The sequence below is a fragment of the Lathyrus oleraceus genome, chromosome 2, assembly GCF_024323335.1.
Source record: "Lathyrus oleraceus cultivar Zhongwan6 chromosome 2, CAAS_Psat_ZW6_1.0, whole genome shotgun sequence".
Classification (NCBI taxonomy): Eukaryota; Viridiplantae; Streptophyta; class Magnoliopsida; order Fabales; family Fabaceae; genus Lathyrus; species Lathyrus oleraceus.
The window spans coordinates 309,569,580-309,583,516 of NC_066580.1; positions in this window are offsets into that span (position 1 = coordinate 309,569,580).

Consider the following 13,937-nt stretch of genomic DNA (forward strand, 5'->3'; position numbering starts at 1 on the left):
GCTCCTGTATCGAATGTTGTAAACAACCCTATGCCGCCGCATGGTGCTCACCGAGTGAATAACATTGAAGGGGAAGAAGCTGAAGATCTGGTTGTTAGTGTTGATGATGTTCAGACTTCTTTGCTAGTTGTCAAGGGCTGTTTGCTGAATGGGGGTGTCTACCCGGGCTGTGATGAGGGCTGTATTGGTTATGATGAATCTGAGAATGGTTGTGAACGGTTAAGGGCCGGTATACAGGGTTTGATGGATGAGGGCTGTCTGCAATTCAGTCGGGCTGTAAAGGATCGTGGGACAGTGTCAATCGTTACTATCTTTTTCAAACCGTCTGAAGGACGTGGTCAGAGGGTTAGTGAGCCTACAACTAGTGGTACTCCTGTTACCATATCTGCACCTGTAACTGCCAGTAGTCCAACTACGTTTGTTGCGCCAGTCAGAAGGGTTGTTGATAGCCGGGCTGTACCCTGGAAATATGATAATGCTTATCGCAGCAACAGAAGGGCTGAACATCAGACCAGACCAGGTAATCAAGCGCCTGTAACAATTGCTGTACCCAGTAGAACTCCTGCGGTTGCAAGTCCCGTTGTGGACAATGTTGGTGGACCAGGAGGATTTACTCGCAGTGGACGTCTATTTGCTCCACAACCTTTAAGAGACAACAATGCCGAGGCTCTCGCCAAGGCTAAGGGCAAACAGGCGGTGATTGACGAAGAACCTGCTCAGAAGGAGGTGCCTGAGGGTTCATTTGAAAAAGATGTGGAGGAATTCATGAAGATAATCAAGAAGAGTGACTACAAGATTGTAGATCAGCTTAATCAGACTCCGTCTAAAATCTCGATTCTCTCTTTGCTGCTGTGCTCTGAGGCACATCGTAACGCCTTACTGAAGATGCTGAATATGGCTTACGTGCCTCAAGAGATTTCCGTCAACCAACTGGAGGGGGTGATTGCCAACGTGAGGACCAAGCATGGTTTAGGGTTCACTGACCTAGACTCGACGCCTGAGGGTCGTAATCATAACAAGGCCTTGCATATTACCATGGAGTGCAAGGGTGCTGTTTTGTCTCACGTGTTGGTGGACACCGGCTCGTCGCTGAATGTGCTGCCCAAGCAAATTCTGAAGAAGATATCTGTTGAAGGGGTTATGCTTACTCCGAGTGACCTGATAGTACGTGCATTCGACGGATCCAAACATTCTGTGTTTGGTGAAGTTACCTTGCCAGTAAAGATAGGTCCAGAGGTGTTTGATATCATCTTCTATGTGATGGACATTCAGCCCGCCTACAGTTGTTTGTTGGGGCGTCCGTGGATCCATGCAGCAGGGGCAGTTTCGTCAACTCTCCACCAAAAGCTCAAGTATGTCTGGAACGGTCAGATTGTGACCGTGTGTGGCGAAGAAGATATTCTGGTGAGTCACCTATCCTCTTTCAAGTATGTAGAGGTGGATGGCGAGATCCATGAAACTTTATGCCAGGCATTCGAGACTGTTGCTCTTGAAAGGGTGGCGTTTGCTGATCAGAGGAAGCCGGGTGCTTCGATTGCGTCTTACAAGCAGGCCAAGGAGGTTGTTGACTCTGGCAAAGCTGAAGGCTGGGGCAAGATGGTGGATTTTCCGGTCAAAGAGGATAAGTTCGGTATTGGCTATCAACCTTTGCAAGCGGAGCAGGGTATCCAAGCAGGTCCGAGTACTTTTACCAGCGCTGGGCTGATGAATCACGGTGACGTCTTTGCGGTCGGTAGTGAAGATGGTGACAGTGATTGTGATCTCGACAACTGGGTCCGCCCGTGTGCACCAGGGGAAGTGATCAGCAATTGGACGGCAGAAGATGTGGTCCAAGTTACTCTTCAAACAGAGTAATTTTCTTTTGTTTTTTCATTCTGCACAAAACCCTACGTTCTACCCAAGACATAGTGGTTCATTGTAGGGCCACATCATGTTTTACAAATGATTATCATTAATAAAGGACGTTTTGCAAACAATTTTGTGATCCCTGTCTTTCTATTTTTGTTTTTTTCAGTTTTCAAAAAAAATAAAAATAGCAATGTTTTTGTTTTTGTGACTTTATTGAACTCTTTTTTCTAAAACAAAGCATTACACATGCAGAAGTGATCTCACGGCATCTACTATGAACAGTTCTGTTATGGCTCAGTATGATTTCAATAATCCCATCTACCAAGCTGAAGAGGAGAGTGAGGAAGACTGTGAACTCCCCAAAGAATTGGTCAGATTGTTGAAGCAAGAGGAAAGGGTCATCCAACCTCATCAGGAGGAGTTGGAAATTGTGAATCTTGGTACTGAGGACGCCAGAAGGGATATTAAGATCGGGGCTGCTTTGAAGATAGAGGTCAAGAGCAGGTTGATTGAGATGCTGAGAGAGTATGTGGAGATATTCGCCTTGTCTTATCAAGATATGCCTGGGTTGGATACTGACATTGTGGTGCATAGACTACCTCTCAGAGAAGATTGCCCTTCGGTCAAGCAGAAGCTTCGTAGAACGAGTCCTGATATGGCTGTTAAGATCAAGGAAGAGGTTCAGAAGCAGTTCGATGCGGGTTTCTTGTCAGTAACGACGTATCCCCCGTGGGTGGCCAACATCGTTCCCGTGCCAAAGAAGGATGGTAAGGTCAGAATGTGTGTCGATTACCGGGATCTGAACAGAGCGAGTCCGAAAGATGATTTCCCATTACCTCACATTGATGTATTGGTGGATAACACGGCTCAATCCTCGGTATTCTCTTTCATTGATGGTTTTTCGGGCTATAATCAGATTAAGATGGCGCCAGAGGACATGGAAAAGACGACATTCATTACACCTTGGGGCACGTTCTGCTATAAGGTGATGCCATTTGGGCTGAAGAATGCCGGTGCTACGTATCAGAGGGCTATGACGACTCTCTTTCATGACATGATGCACAAAGAGATTGAAGTGTACGTGGATGATATGATTGCGAAGTCGCAGACAGAAGAGGAGCACCTGGTTAATTTGCAGAAGTTCTTCGACCGGTTGAGAAAGTTCAAACTGAGGCTGAATCCAAACAAGTGTACGTTTGGTGTGAGATCTGGGAAGCTGTTAGGCTTCATTGTCAGTGAGAAAGGGATTGAGGTTGATCCAGCAAAAGTCAAAGCTATTCAAGAAATGCCTGAACCGAAAACAGAAAAGAAGGTTCGTGGGTTTTTAGGGAGATTGAACTACATTCCGAGGTTTGTATCTCACCTAACTGCCACGTGTGAACCGATATTCAAATTGCTAAGGAAGAATCAAGCAATCACGTGGAATGATGACTGTCAGAAAGCTTTTGACAAGATAAAAGAGTATTTACAGAAACCTCCAATCCTGATTCCTCCAGTTCCTGGGAGACCTCTGATAATGTACCTGTCAGTGACCGAGAACTCGATGGGGTGTGTATTGGGACAGCATGACGAGTCTGGTGGAAAAGAGCATGCCATATACTACCTTAGCAAAAAGTTTACCGACTGTGAAATCAAATATTCACAGCTTGAGAAAACTTGCTGTGCTTTGGCCTGGGCTGCTCGCCGACTGAGGCAGTATATGTTGAACCATACTACCTTGTTGATTTCTAAGATGGATCCAGTGAAGTACATCTTTGAGAAGCCGGCTCTCACCGGACGTGTTGCCCGTTGGCAGATGATCTTAACAGAATAGGATATTCAGTACACGTCGCAGAATAAAGGTAGTATTCTGTCAGACTATCTTGCTGAACAACCGATAGATGATTATCAGCCGATGATGTTTGAATTCCCTGATGAAAACATCATGTATCTTAAGATGAAAGACTGTGAAGAGCCTCTTGTCGAGGAAGGACCGGATCCTGATGACAAGTGGACAATGATGTTTGATGGGGCTGTGAATGTGAATGGTAATGGTGTTGGTGCAGTGCTGATCAATCCAAAGGGTGCTCATATACCGTTTTCTGCCAGATTGACGTTTGATGTCACCAACAATGAAGCTGAGTACGAGGCTTGTATCATGGGGATAGAAGAAGCCATTGATCTGAGAATCAAAACGCTTGACATATATGGAGATTCCGCTCTAGTGATCAATCAGGTCAATGGAGATTGGAATACCAACCATCCGCATTTGATTCCTTATAGAGATTACACCAGAAGAATACTGACGTTCTTCAAGAAGGTGAAGCTGTATCACGTCCCCCGGGATGAGAATCAGATGGCTGAGGCCTTGGCTACTTTGTCTTCTATGATCAAAGTTCATTGGTGGAATCATGTGCCACATGTTGCGGTGAATCGACTCGAGAGGCCTGCGTATGTGTTTGCAGCCGAGTCTGTTGTTGATGAGAAGCCGTGGTACTATGATATCAAGAACTTCCTCAAAAGCCAGGAATATCCTGAAGGTGCGTCGAAGAATGACAAGAAAACCCTGAGAAGGCTAGCTGGAAGCTTTTATTTGAATCAGGATGATGTGCTGTACAAGAGGAATTTTGACATGGTCTTGCTCAGATGCGTGGATAGACACGAAGCAGACATGTTGATGCAAGAAGTGCATGAAGGTTCGTTTGGTACCCATGCTGGTGGTCATGCAATGTCGAAGAAATTGTTGAGAGGCGGTTATTACTGGATGACTATGGAATCCGATTGTTTCAAGTACGCTCGGAAGTGCCATAAGTGTCAAATTTATGCTGATAAGGTGCATGTACCACCAAGCCCTCTGAATGTCATGAACTCGCCTTGGCCGTTTGCCATGTGGGGCATTGATATGATTGGGAAGATTGAGCCTACTGCTTCGAATGGACATCGCTTCATCTTGGTCGCGATTGATTACTTCACCAAATGGGTGGAAGCAGCTTCCTATGCTAATGTTACCAAACAAGTGGTTGCCCGGTTCATCAAGAAGGAAATCATCTGTCGTTATGGGGTTCCTGAGAGGATCATTACTGACAATGGTTCGAATCTCAATAACAAGATGATGAAAGAGCTTTGTAAAGATTTCAAGATTGAACATCACAATTCTTCTCCTTACAGACCAAAGATGAATGGTGCTGTAGAGGCGGCAAACAAGAATATCAAGAAGATTGTGCAGAAGATGGTCGTGACGTACAAGGATTGGCATGAGATGCTGCCTTTCGCTTTGTATGGGTACCGTACCTCAGTGCGTACATCGACCGGGGCAACCCCGTACTCCCTTGTGTATGGTATGGAAGCAGTCCTACCAGTTGAAGTGGAGATCCCTTCTCTGAGAGTCTTGTTAGATGTCAAGCTGGACGAAGCCGAGTGGATTCGAACAAGGTTTAATGAGTTGAGCCTTATTGAAAAGAGACGGCTAGCAGCTGTGTGCCATGGGCAGTTATATCAGAGAAGGGTGAAAAGAGCCTTTGATCAGAAAGTGCGTCCTCGAAGCTATCAGACTGGTGATCTAGTTTTGAAGAGGATCCTTCCTCCTGGTACAGATAACAGGGGCAAGTGGACTCCTAATTATGAAGGTCCATACGTTGTTAAGAAGGTCTTCTCCGGTGGAGCCTTGATGCTTACAACTATGGATGGTGAAGATTTCCCGTCCCCTGTTAACTCAGATGTAGTCAAAAAATACTTCGCATAAATTGACCCGCTGGGCAAAAAAAAGAATAAAAGAGTCCAGGCAAAAAAGGGCATCCCGGCGAACCAAAAAACAGAAAGAAAAGGTTCGGGCAAAAATTAGGGATAAAAATGAAAAGAACTTGTACACCCGGTAAGTCGAAAACCCGCAAGGGCGGCTTAGGCAAAAATGGGTATCCCGGTGGATTGAAAACCCGAAAGGGCGATCCAGGCAAAAGAGGGATTAAAGCGAAGACTACAGTCTGAGGTATCTGTACTACATCGCGCTTCGTCGTCTGCCATCTCGAAAGATGTGATCGGTCCAGTCATTCTTCTCAAAAAGCAAGGGTTGGGAGGAAAACTGATGATCTGTGAGTTATAACAGAATTGGGAAATAGTGGATGCCGTGTTCACATTGCCATTAGGATATATTTTTCCTTTTGTGCGCAATTACCTCTTTCTAGGAATTGCTTCCCAATGTATTCGCCTTTTCAGGCCCATTTTCAATCAATAAAAGTCGTTATTCAGATAAATAACTCTCTTGTTTTATTTTTACTGTTTTGTTTGCAAAAACGTCCGAATTTTTGATAAACATTGCATATAAAAACATAAAGGCTAAACAATAACGTGCTGAAAGATAAAACATTTGAAAATCATTTTGAATGTTGAGGACACTTGAGCGTATCTTGTCCATGTATCCCCTGGGGCATTTTGTGGTGCTGTTTTGCAGGTTGTCATCTGTGAGGGCAATTCCCAGCAGGTGTTTCCCGAGCGAGTGTGGAAGCTTTCAGAGCTAATTTCCCCTGCAGAGACGCCTTTGGATAGTGCCCTCTATCCCCGGCAGATCTAAGAATTGCCTATGCTCAGCAGACCTGGAAGTGTGTTTATTCCTCAGCGAATATTTCCCCAGTTGAGTTCCCAACTGAGTTTGGAGTTGAGATCCCCCACTGAGTTGGAAGGATGTTGTACACCCAGCGGAGGTGTCAGTGGAGTAGTTCCGTTCCCCAGCAGTCGGGTTTGAAGTACTGTTATCCCAGCGTGGTCGTGAGCGCTCATCCCTAGCAGGGGTGCGGATGTATTTTTCCAGCGTGGTCTCGTATATTACTTTCCCCACCAGAGTTATGCTCCTCCTCAGCAGAGTGGTGTTTTATCCTTAACAGGGTTGCTTTCCCTAGCAGATCTTCCGAGCAGAGGTCTGTGTTGATGGTTTTCACCAGCAAGTTCCCCAAGTGGATCCGGTTCGGTGAAGATTATCTCCAGCAGAGTTTATCCTACTTGTGGAGTGGTGGGGTCGTCCCCAGTGAAGTCGCCTTACTTTTCCCCCAGTGGAGTCGCATTGATGGTTCCTTAGCATGGTCGCCTTGTTTATTCCCCAGCGGAGTAGCATTTATTTCCCAAAGCAGAGTTTATCCTACTTGTTGGCAACTCTCCCCCAGCGAAGTCGCCTTGATTTAATCCTCAGTGAAGTCAACTTGGTTCGTCCCCAGCTGGTTGTTTGGATTGTTTCCCCGAGTGGAGTCCCCAAGTGGATTAGGTCCTGTGAAGGATGTCCCTAGCGAAGTCTATCCTTTCCCCAGCAACAGTGTTATTTCTCCAGCACGAGTGAGAAGTCGGTGCTCTCCCCGCAGAGTGTTCCTCAAGCAGGCTCTCCCCACAGAGTTGGAGTATCTGATCTGTTGGCTCCCCGCCGGAGTTCATCATTTTGCATTTGGCATATAGTAACCATTGCATCCTAAAATCGCGTAGCATTTCCATTCAGTATGGAGCATTACGCCATAGAAAAATTCAAACATATGCATTCATATGTCAAACCCAATCAGACCATATCCCCGGCAGAGGCGGATCGTTGTTCAACATCTGTATAGCACGTTTGCTACAGTTGCTCCTGACAACATTCAGTATTTCCCCAAAGAGGTTTATTTCCCCACCCGTGTGTGGAAGAAAGCTTGATTCTCCCTAGTGAGACCCCCTGCAAGTGTTTAGCCTTGCTTGACATGTGTAGATGTCATTCTGTTGTGATACCTGTCGGTGTCATGTCAGCACCCGCGTGTGTTATTTCTTTGGTGTCGGTAAACACCACCTTTCGGTGTCGGTAAGTATCGAGTCCCGCTCCAGTCATTCATTAATGTCTGGTCGTCTTTCTTTGGTGTCGGTAAACACCATCTTTCGGTGTCGGTAAACATCGAGTCCTACCCCCAGTCATTCGTTAATGTCTGGTCTTCTTTTGATGTCGGTCAACATCATCTTTCGATGTTCGTAATACCCTCCCCAGGAGTCACCTCTCCGTTGGTTTCGATAAACGTCGAGTTTTTCCTAGTTGTCCGTTGACATCTAGATGTATTTTCCCTGCAGTCATCCGTTGATGTCTGGTTACCTCTCCGTTGGTTTCGATGAACGTTGAGTTTTTTCTAGTCGTCCGACAAACGTCTAGTTGAATTATCCCCAATCAGAATCACCTCTCCGTTGGTGTCGATAAACGCTGAGTTTTTCCTATGCGTCCGATGACGTATAGTTGCTTATTCCCCACAGATCATTTGTTAATGGCTGTTGATTCCCCTCAGAGTTACCTCTCCGTTGGTTTCGATAAACGATGAGTTTTTCCCAATCGTCCGTTGATGATTGGTTGTGTTCACTTTTCCCCAGTAGAGTTACCTCTCCGTTGGTTTCGATAAACGTCGAGTTTTGCCTATGCGTCCGTTGACGTGTAGTTGCTCTCCACAGAGTCACCTCTCCGTTGGTTTTGGTAAACGTTGAGTTTTTCTCATGCGTCCGTTGACGTCTAATTGTATATCCTATTCCCCAGTCATTCATTAATGTCTGGTCGATCCTCATTTAGAGTTCCCCAGTAGAGTCGTCGGTAAACGTCCTGTCTGGTCACCTTTCTCCGTTGGTGTCGATAAACGTCGAGCTTCTCCTTCTCCGTTGGTGTCGATAAACGTCGAGCTTCTCCTTCTCCGTTGGTGTCGATAAACGTCGAGCTTCTCCTTCTCCGTTGGTGTCGATAAACGTCGAGCTTCTCCCGTTCGTCCGTTGACGTCTGGTCGAGTCTTCCCATTCATCCATTGATGTCTGGTCACCTTTCTCCGTTGGTGTCGATAAACGTCGATCTTCTCCCTTTCGTCCGTTGACGTCTGGTCGAGTCTTCCTATTCATCCGTTGATGTTTGGTCACCTCTCCGTTGGTTTTGGTAAACGTCGAGTTTTTCCTGGTCGTCCCCGATAGAGTTACCTCTCCGTTAGTTTTGGTAAACGTTGAGTTTTTCCCTACGTCCGTTGACGTATCGTTGTATCTCTTCCAGTCATCCTTTGATGTCTGATTACCTCTCCGTTGGTTTCGATAAACGTCGAGTTTTTCCTAGTCGTCCGTTGACGTCTGGTTGTGATTTCTGTTCCCATTCATCGTCCTTCGATGTCTGGATGTGACTGTACCTTTGAGAGAATCAAAACCCCCAGTAATGAATATCAGATCCCAGTGGACGGTTCCGTTGGTGGATCCCCGCAGTGTGCAAATTTCTACGGTTCTTCGGTATTCAATCCCTGTTTACCCTGAAAGTCTGACAGCCGTTGCTCTCATCCGTTCGGGTTCCCAGTTGATTGAATAGGGGCAGCTATAGCACCTCAAATTTGCACCTCTCATTTTGTACATTCATTTTCATTTTTAGGTCATAACATAACATTGTCCACTGCATAGCATTGCATTGTCCATTTGCCCAAGTGCAAGTCATCAGTCAACTGGTCAGGAGATCCAGTTGTGCAAGCAAGCAAGTGCATTTCCTATTGAAGCAAAGCCCTAGGGTTGGTCCATTGTGTTCATGTTACCTAGGGATCATTTTGAAGTGGTTTGGCCAAAGGTTGGATGTTCAAAGCTCTTTAGTCATTGCACAATTCATCTGAAACCCTAGAAAGTCAACCAAAGTCAATTGTGCATTCAACCATGGATTTGAAGGTGGGAGATGGGTAGAGAAGCTTCCTTCATGTCCATACAAGTCTAATTTGACATTTCAAACATCAACAGAGGAATTTGAGGTCAGATGAAAAGTTTCCAAAAATAGCAGGTGACTTGTAATTTCAAATTGCCAAAAATGGAAAGGTTTTCTCCTCAAGTTTACATCATCAAGAAAGCTTCAAATGAAATTTTGTCCAACATGAAAGTTGAAGATCTTGTTCTCCCATTTTCAAAAAGTCCAAGAACATGAATTTCTCATGTATGGTTGAAAAGTTATGGATTAATATTTGCCAAGAAATTTGAAGTTCAAAAGGGGATAACTTTCACACCACAAGGCCAAATGAAGTGGGATTTTTTGCAACATTCTTGTTTTGATATGCTCTATCCAAATCATGCATTACATTTCATCAATTCTCATCACAAAAATATTGACATTTTCACTTGAATTTCATTTGAATTTTGGAGGGAAAAGTCCAATTCAAAAATTAAGCATTGTTCTCACTTGCTAGCATTTGCATTTGGTCCAAGAATGGATTTTTGAGGTGAATTAAGCACAAACTCGTGTACTGTAGCACTCATTTTCATGCATGCAAGGTGAATTGCAAATTGGCCATTACACCTTCATTTCCCTAATTACTATTACATTTGGTTAATTATGATTAGTAACTTCATTAATCCATCATATATAAGGATAATCAAAACAGAATTCGTGCTTAACACTTCATTTGGTTCAGATCTAGATCCAATTGCAAAATCTCACAAACTTTTTCTCTCAACTGTTCTACGAATTTCTCCAAAAACCTTGCATTGTTCTTGGTTGAATCATCATCCACAAGTGTTATTGGACCTTCTGCAAGCAAGAATTCATCATTTTCGAGCAGAATTTGGAACTGTTGGAGCTTAGCATCATTCATGGCAGTTGCGGATTTGAGCTACATCAAGGACAATTGAGCAACGATTCTTCACTCATTCACTCACATAAACATTGGAGAGCATCTGTTTTGACCTTGCCAAGCCTAAGGACACTGAATTCACTTCTGCATTTCAATTCAGGTCAGGAATCGATCCTCACAATTCATGAAATCATGATATGCATTTTGTAGATCTTTGAATGTAGAGTAATCTGAACTTTGTGGCATTGAACTTCATCAAGAAATGAATGAGTTAGGTCGAATTTAAGTTTGATACCTGAACTTTCTTTTGCTCGATCCAGACATGAAAGTGAGAATTAGGATAAATGGAGTTTAGATTGATGATGTACACTGAAAGATGAACATGATGATGTATTCGTTTTTGATTTCTGGTACTTTTGTTCATAATCTGGAAAATTCGTGAAGAACATTGCATGAACCCTAGAATTTTCAATTCCAGAACTAGTTTGATCCGTTTGAGCGCATGTCTGCATGTATTTCACGTTTACCACCATGCATTGGTACACCTGGCAATGACTTGGCTATTTGATTGGTTCTGAATGCGCGCTTGGACACATAGATTTAATGAAACGGAGCGTTTCATGATGAAACGCGCTCCATTCAAATCCTAACACAGATCGATTCTTGGCTCCAGCAATTTCACATTTGGCCTTTGGCATTTTTTCACTTTATGCTTTCATGTTCATGTGTGCTTGCTTATGTGTTTTTTTAATTTTTTCCTTCATTCCAAAATTCATAACTCATTGATGGATTGTTCAAATGAGATGAGGTTTTTTGCATAATGTTAATCATGATCTCTACTATTTTTTGATGATTTTTCCAGAAATTGTGCATGCATGGATTTTAATTTTGCGTAGGGAATGTTCATACATGTGTTTTCTTGATATGCCTTTCCATTTTGATTGTGAAATGATGAGATTTTATCCAACACTCTTGAAATTTTGCATGCTTAAAATAGACATCCTAATGGTAATTTTGGTATAGAGTTTGCATTTTTCCCATCCCTGGTTGTTGAGATATGATCTGTTTAATGGAGGTGTGACAATGTGTGTCACACCATTGCTTGCTCAACTTTCTGATTTTATTTGCCATGCCAATTCAATGCCAAATGATGTGATTTTTTGCATGATGATACTTCTGGATGTCAGGATTGCTTGTGAAATTTCGTGGAATTTTTGAGTGCATTTCCAATTTGTTTGAGATTTTCTTTGTTGATTGGTCATGTTGGGACTTTTTGATAGTCATGCACTTAGATGATTTGTGAAATGCTTGATGTTTATCATATGAACCTGAAATTTTGCACATCTATTTTAGACACTTTGAAGTTTGCTATGGCTTTGGTTTGATGCATTTATCATGTACGGATTCTGTTTTAGGCTTGTGTGAAGTTGATGCATCTATTTGTGCCCTAATTGAGCTTGTTTGTGCATACCTTGCCTTATGGAATTTATTTGCCATGCTTCAACTTGTCCAAATGCCTTGAATTTTGATGTGATGATCATTTGAGTGTTCTGTTTAGCCATGAGTTTTCTTGAGATTTATTGAATCATTTTTGAGTTGATGTGAATTGGTTCATTCTGTTTGCTTCTATGAGCTTTGAACTTGCATGCCTTGCCATGATTGCTTTGTGAAATGATTTTGGTGAATGTTATGGATATGAGACCACTTGGATTTTGTTCTTAATTGGTTTAATTTGATTCATGCCAATTTTCATGTTCTGTTTTGAATTATTTCTCCCTCTTTGACCCTAGGCCATGTCCTAGTGGTTAGTGCTTATGTTTGAGTTGTGTTTTCAGGACAAGAAGCATATGGCCTTGAGGAGTGTGATTCATTTGCTCATTTGGATTGATATTTGATTGATGTTGATTAACATTAAGTTGTTTTGTAGGTGGATTAGCTCCTTTGAGTTGAGCTTGTGCTTTGCTTGATGCATTGCTTGTTGTCTGTTTGTACAGTTAACTGTTGACTTTTAGTCTGTCTGTTTGACTTTTTGAGTTGTGTATTGACTGAGTTAGATTGTTTTCAGGTACATTAGTTGCTATAGTTCATTGTGAACTTGCTTTTGCTGTTGCTTGGTTGCTTAACCAATTTGAGGTATAATGTCTCTGACTCCATGTAGTCTGGAAGACCTGTCCTGTTACTTGGGCAGGCACCTGTCTGAAGTCCTCCTTAAGAGGCAATGCTTGTGTTTGTTTATCTTTGTGCCAACCAGGAAAAGACCTTTGATAAGGCAATTGGCAGATACAAGAGATGTGCAATCCATCTCCTGCTATTCAGTTAAGTCATCCCTTTGCTCACACACCTTGTGTTGATGCATTGTGGATATTAACCCAAGATCCATGTTGAGTCAGTCATATGTGTAGAAGGGTTCCAACTTTCTGGACCCACACATCGTTTTGTCTGAAGCTCTCCCAGGCCAGGGATAAGAGCTGTGAAGTCTTATCTTCACTTCCCATTTCATCTGCTTCACCCTAACTCTCAATGTTAGGGTTAAGAGCTAACATCGCCCGATTCCAGTTGGCTTGTGTTTCACAGCCTAACCCTTGTGGGAGCCCACTTTGTGTGTATATAGTGTGTGCTATTTGTGATTGTTTGCTTTGCCTGTGCTGTTTAGAATAGCTTGCTCCCTGTGCAAGTTAGATAGCAACCTTAACTTAGGGATGATTTGCATGATAACATCTAGGCTCGAGTCGTAGTCTCCCTAGTTGTGTCTCCCTTTGTATCTGGTTAGGCTAGTCCTTTGTCCCTGCGTAGGGGAACTACGTCGCCCTGATCCTCATACCAGATGAGGTACGTAGGCAGGAGATGAGTTGATCTCTCTGGGCGCCCTTTTTGTTTTGTCTCTTGTGTGTGTTAGGAGATGGACGTAAGACCAGCGATTGGCGTTCTGTATCCTTTTGTTGTGTGCTTGGAGTCCGATGTAAGTCCAGCGATTGGCATTTGGTTTCCAGTGTGCGTGTGTTTGGTTTGGAGTCTGATGTAAGTCCAGCGATTGGCATTCGGTTTCCATGTTTGCCTGTTTGTGTGGAGTCTGACATAAGTCCAGCGATTGGCAGTCGGTTTCCTGTGTGGTTTTGTTTGGCGTGCCTTAGCCGAGCTACGAGTGCTCTGATTCTTCTTTAGTCCGAGAAGATACGTATGCATAGGATGCGACATCCTAGCGAGCACGTTTCCTCTGTCCCGAACTACGTCAACTCTGATGTCTGTGCCTGACAGACTACATAGGCCCAGGATGCGATATCCTGCCGAGTTAGTTTCTTCTGTTTTGTTTTCTGTGTCTCTTTTAGCCAGTGTTTGATGTTTATTTGAGCAGCGTTTTAGCAACCTTATCCTTCCTTTTGTGCGTGGATCCCGTCGAGTACGACGGATGCGTAGGGGTGCTAATACCTTCTCTTCGCATAACCGACTCCCGATCCCATTCCTCTTTGGTCGCGAGACCATGTCTTTTCCAGGTTTACTTCGAGCGTTTCCTTTCCCTCTTTGGGATAAATAACGCACGGTGGCGGCTCTGTTGTT